Source organism: Arachis ipaensis, chromosome B04, assembly GCF_000816755.2.
Source record: "Arachis ipaensis cultivar K30076 chromosome B04, Araip1.1, whole genome shotgun sequence".
Classification (NCBI taxonomy): domain Eukaryota; kingdom Viridiplantae; phylum Streptophyta; class Magnoliopsida; order Fabales; family Fabaceae; genus Arachis; species Arachis ipaensis.
This window is the reverse complement of record NC_029788.2, coordinates 99,895,642-99,902,073: the sequence shown is the minus strand read 5'-3', so window position 1 is coordinate 99,902,073 and position 6,432 is coordinate 99,895,642.

Sequence of the window (6,432 nt, the reverse complement as noted above, 5' to 3'; positions counted from 1 at the left end):
TATTGTTTTCTCGACGGTTATTTAGGATATAACCAAATAGTGGTTGATCCCAGAGACCAAGAGAAAACCTCATTCACTTGCCCATATGGAGTGTTTGCTTACAGGCGCATGCCATTTGGGCTATGTAATGTGCCTGCAACCTTCCAACGCTGCATGCTTTCTATCTTCTCGGATATGATAGAGAAATTCATTGAAGTCTTTATGGATGATTTTTCGGTATTCGGAGATTTCTTTCCTAGTTGCTTAAATCACCTAGCCTTGGTATTGAAAAGGTGCTAAGAGACCAATCTAGTCTTGAACTGGGAGAAATGTCACTTTATGGTAACTGAAGGAATAGTCCTTGGCCATAAGGTTTCTAACCAAGGCATTGAGGTTGACAGAGCTAAGGTGGAACTTATTGAAAAACTTCCTCCACCCAGTGATGTCAAGGCAATTAAGAGTTTTTTAGGGCATGCTGGCTTTTACAGAAGGTTTATTAAAGATTTTTCAAAGATATCCAAGCCCTTGAGAAATCTCCTTGTATCTGATACACCGTTTGTCTTTAATGAAAAATGCATGCTAGCATTCGAAAATTTGAAACAGAGGTTGTCCTCTACCCCTATCATTTCCCCACCTGATTGGAACCTACCTTTTGAATTGATGTGTGATGCATCTGATTTTACAATTGGGGACGTGTTAGGGCAGAGGAAAGATAACTTAGTCTATGTGATATACTATGCTAGCAAAGTCCTCAATGATGCTCAAAGAAATTATACCACTACTGAAAAGGAGTTGCTGGCAATAGTATTTGCATTTGACAAGTTTAGATCATACCTCATTGGTGCTAAAGTGATTGTTTTCACATATCACACAACACTTAAATATTTATTTGCCAAGCAAGAATCAAAACCAAGACTAATAAGATGGATCTTATTATTGCAGGAATTCAATATTGAAATTAGAGACAAGAAAGGAGTGGAGAACAAGGTAGTGGATCACCTATCCAGAATCTCTCATGATAAAGGTGGAGCACATGATACAAGTGTAAATGAGCTCTTTCCTGATGAGTAGTTGATGACAGTTCACAAAGCACCATGGTTTGCAGACATTGCCAACTTCAAGGCAACTGGGGCTTTACCTCCAGAGATCAACAAACATCAAAAAAGAAAGCTCATAAATAATGCAAAATATTTTGTCTGGGATGAGCCATATCTCTTCAAGAAGTGTTCAGATGGAATCCTGAGAAGATGTGTTTCAGAAGAAGAGGGACGAGAGGTCTTGTGGAATTGTCACGGCTCATGTTATGGAGGCCATTTTGGAGGGGACAGAACTACAGTCAAGGTGTTATAAAGCAGATTCTTTTGGCCCACCATTTTCAAGGATGCCAAAGAACTAGTAAAGAACTGCAATGAATGCCAAAGAGCTGGAAACTTGCCCAGAAGAAATGAGATGCCACAAAATTTCATCTTAGAACTGGAACTGTTTGATGTATGGGGAATCGATTTTATGGGACCATTCCCAACCTCATATTCAAACAAGTACATTTTGGTAGCAGTGGACTACGTTTCCAAGTGGGTGGAGGCTATTGCAACCCCAACAAATGATAACAAGGTGGTCATGAACTTCCTCAGGAAGAATATCTTTAGCCGGTTTGGAGTCCCACGAGCACTCATTAGTGATGGAGGAAGCCATTTTTGTAATAGACCACTAGAAGATCTTCTCCTATGATACGGGGTGAAACACAAGGTTGCAATGCCTTACCATCCCCAAACAAGTGGGCAAACTGAGATATCTAACAGAGAGCTAAAAAGGATTTTGGAAAAGACTGTAGGAGCATCAAGAAAGGATTGGTCGAAGAAGTTGGATGATGCTCTTTGGGCATACAGAACAGCATTCAAAACACCACTCGGGATGTCCCCATATCAACTGGTGTATGGGAAAGCTTGTCACCTACCACTGGAGCTGGAACACAAAGCTCTCTGGGCTCTCAAGATACTAAATTTTGACAGCATTGCTGCTGGTGCAAAGAGGATTCTGTAGCTGCAAGAGATGGAGGAATTTATATCTGAAGCCTATGAAAATGCCAAGATTTATAAAGAAAAGGCGAAGAGAAGGCATGACCTCCATCTGGCACCCAGGAGTTTTGCAAAAGGGCAGCAAGTACTCCTCTACAACTCCAAATTGAGACTGTTCCCAGGAAAACTCAAATCAAGGTGGTAAGGACCCTTTCTTGTCACAAAAGTCTCCCCATATGGACACATAGAAATCATGGATGAAAGTTCTGAGAGGACTTTCACTGTGAACGGACAAAGGCTCAAACACTATATGGGCAACATGGGGGAAAACCCCAAAGTGAAGTATCATCTCAAGTAATGGAGGAATCGTCGAGCTAGCGACGCTAAAAGAGCGCTTTGTTGGGAGGCAACCCAACCTAAGGTAGTTTCTTTTTCATCGTCATTTCAATAAAGATCGCAAGCTGTTTTTCCTGTATTGCGAGGAGCTAAGTTTGGTGTTCCACACCAAAACAAATCCAAGAGTGAAAGTGTAATTCTAAGTTTGGTGTTCCACCAAAGATATTAGTTAGAATCACACTACACCCCAATGACAAATTGCTAGCTCCAACCAATCAGGGGAACCACTTAGCAGTAGTTTAGTCTTTAGTTAATAGTTGTTTTGTTAATAACAACATATGAGGCTCTCTGTAAGTATGCAATCTGTTGTACTAGGCAAGGAACTAAGATTGGTGTTCACACACTAAATTAAGTTCAGAAATTCACAAGCATACGTGCAAGCTAACTATTTCTCAAGTGCTTTGGGAACAAGCAACTTCCAATAATTTTGCAGGAACCTTCTGAGGAAATGGTGCAACATCATCCAAGAAAGTGAAGGAGCAAAAACTATGAATGATGACAACAAGGGGACAGCTAGAAACCATCACCCAAAGGTTGTGTTGTTACTTAATTCCATATACTTGAAATGCTAAAAATTGGAAGTCCAAAGGTGCACTTGATTAATAGTTACTTAGTAGTTTAAATTAGTAGAATTTAATGTTTGTTTTTACTACTTTTGTCATATGTGTGCTGTCCACGATACCTGCTACATTCTCACCTTGCTTACTTGTAAGCTTGTCCCCTTAAGATCAAATAAAAAGAGAGATGTTATGGAAGACCAGAGTAATGTTCATATTGTGGAGTAAGTTCCTAAGTTTGTGGGGTGGAAATAGATTAGCTAAGTTAGTTCACCAATAAGGTGGGAAGGCAACTATCTATCTGGAATCATATGCTTGAAACACACCCCATGAGACTAGCTGAATAACAAGATCCCAATAAGAAAAAGGGAAAGAAAAATGAAAGTTAAAGAATAAAAGAAAAAGAGTAAGAAATAAGGCTAGGCACCAAGGGTTTGAATCTTGAGGTATGTGTCTGTGGTGCTCCTGTGTAAGGGATTTACTTGGATGAATAAGCTCTTAGGGGTGCCTTATCACTTGGTAACTTGGGTTAACTAACTCGGGATTATCAGCTGAAAGTCCACTATCAAGAGTAACCCTTGCTACAGAACACTTAGTAACCCAAAGAGGTGCTGGACACCAAGGTCTCAAGAAAGAAAATAAATAAGCCATGTGCCTGTGGTGTGTATGTATGGGGGAAAGAGACTTGAGGGAGTAAGTCCTTAGGGGTGTTTCAACACCTAGCACCTTGAACCAACTGGATTGGGAGTGCTGACTGAAAGCTTATCTTAAAGAGTCGCCCCCTCACATAGCACTCAGCCTAAGAACACAATCAAACCCTAAAAACAATAAAAGGATCAATGAATAAAAGTCTCATAGGGTGCAATCAAGTGAGTATTCCAGGACATGGTGAAGGTCTGAAAGCCAGTGAAGGAATGAACCTAAGTTGCTATGCATGAAACCACCATAAAAACAAGGACATGACTTACACAATAATGACTCATTTCTCTTAGCATTTCATTCATCATTCTCTTGTTCCAGTACTTGCTTAGGGACAAGCAAGCTTTAAGTTTGGTGTTGTGATGCCAAGGCATTTTGACCAGTTTCACTAACCTTTTCTTTACTGTTTTAGGGTAGTTTCATGCATTTCCTTAGAAAATAAGCAAGTTTTGGGTAGAATTTCACTTGCATCTTGGTTCAAGTAAACATTGTGCAATTTACATGATTTCATGAGAATTATGCAAGAATTAAATGACAAATTGGATGATGTATGTCTCATGACTTGGATTAGAACTTTGATGCACTTTATTGCTTGATTTCAGGACAAAGGAAGCTAGAAAGAACCACGTTAGCAGCCACGTTAGTCTAACTAACGTGACCACTAACGTGGAATGGGAGCTAGCTTGCAACGTTAATCAGAAAAGTAATCGCCAATAACGTCCTTGAAGCCATCATAACCCACGTTAAGAGTCACATTAACCAAGTTAATGTGAACTCTAACGTGGAAGAAGAAAATGAAGCCAACGTTAGTGACACTCACCTTTGTCACTAACGTTGGACCAAGCTCAAATTTGGCCACGTAAAGAGCCACGTTAACTTAGTTAACGTGGACTCTAACGTAGGGAAGCAAAAGAATGGCCAACGTTAGTGACACTCACCTTTGTCACTAACATTGGACTAAACCACTATGTTAAGCTAAGCCCACTGAAGAGGATAACTACTTCAAACTCAAGATCCAAAGGCCCATATCCAAGACTTGAAGAACCAACTAGAAGATCAAAAGAGTAGTATATATAGGGGTAGTTTTGAATTAGAAAAGAGAGCAGCTGGGAAATTTGAGAACTACTCTCTGTATAATTTTACTTTCTCTGCACCTCTTGTTTACTTTCATGATGTATCTTCCAGCTTTATTTTCCATTTCCAGAGCTATGAACAACTAAACCCCTTTCATTGGGTTAGGACTCTTTAATTTCTGCAATTTACTTTTATGAGCATCTTCCCCATTCCCATTTAAGATTCTGCAATTTACTTTCCGCCATTTACATTCAGCTCTTTATTTCCAGCATTTTCGTTTTCTGCTATTTACTTTTCCGCCATTTAATTTTCTGCAATTCTCAAACCAAATTCTGCTTCGCTCAACTAGAACATTCTTCTAATTAAAGTTGCTTGACCAATCAATCTCTGTGGGATTCGACCTCACTCTATTGTGAGTTTTTACTTGACGATAATTCGGTATACTTACCGAAGGAAATTGTTGAGAGACAAGTTTCCGTGCATCATAGAGTTTCTACACTCCATAGATTAAGGTGTGGAGCTCTGCTGTTCCTCATGAATTAATATAAAGTACTACCGTTTTTCTATTCAATTCAAGCTTATTCCTTCTCTAAGATATCCATTCGCACCCAAGAACATGATGAATGTGATGATTATGTGACGCTCATCATCATTCTCACTTATGAACGCGTGCCTGACAAACACTTCCATTCTACATGCAAACAAGCTAGAATGAATATCTCTTGGATATCTAATACAGAGGACCGAGTCCGAGATATTAGAATCTTCGTGGTATAAGTTAGAACCCATGGATGGCCATTCTTGAGATCCGGAAAGTCTAAACCTTGTCTGTGGTATTCCGAGTAGGATCTGGGAAGGGATGGATGTGACGAGCTTCAAACTCGCGAATGTTGGGCGTAGTGACAGACGCAAAAGGATAGTAAATCCTATTCCAGTATGATCAAGAACCGACAGATGATTAGCCATGCAGTGACAGCGCATTGGACCATTTTCACAGAGAGGATGGCATGTAGCCATTGACAACGGTGATGCCCTACATAAAGCTTGTCATGGAAGGGAGTAGGAATAGTTGGATGGAGACAGCAGGAAAGCAGAGGTTCAGAAGAACGAAAGCATCTCTATACTCTTATCTGAAACTCTCACTAATGAATTACATAAGTATCTCTATCCTATTTTAATTATCTTTCAGTACACTATAATCTCTTAATACATTTGAATCCGTCTGACTGAGATTTACAAGGTGACCATAGCTTGCTTCAAGCCGACAATCTCTGTGGGATTCGACCCTTACTCACGTAAGGTGTTACTTGGACGACCCAGTGCACTTGCTGGTCAGCTATGCGAAGGTGTGACGAAGAATTGAGATTATGAACATGCGTATAAAGTTTTCAGCGCCGTTACCAAGGAATGCAACTGTCACGATTTCTGCGCACCAAGTTTTTGGCGCCGTTGCCGGTGATTGTTCGAGTTTGGACAACTGACGGTTCATCTTGTTGCTCAGATTAGGTAATTTTATTTTAATTTTAAGCCTTTTTTATTCTTAATTTCGAAAATGAATAAAAATAAATATTTTCAAAAATATATTTTTCTTCAGAATTTTTAAGAATGAATTCTAGTGTTTCATGATGATTTGTTGAATCCTGGCTGGCTGTAAAGCCATGTCTAAATTCTTTTGAACTGAGGCTTCAACTAATCACTTTAATGCATGTAAT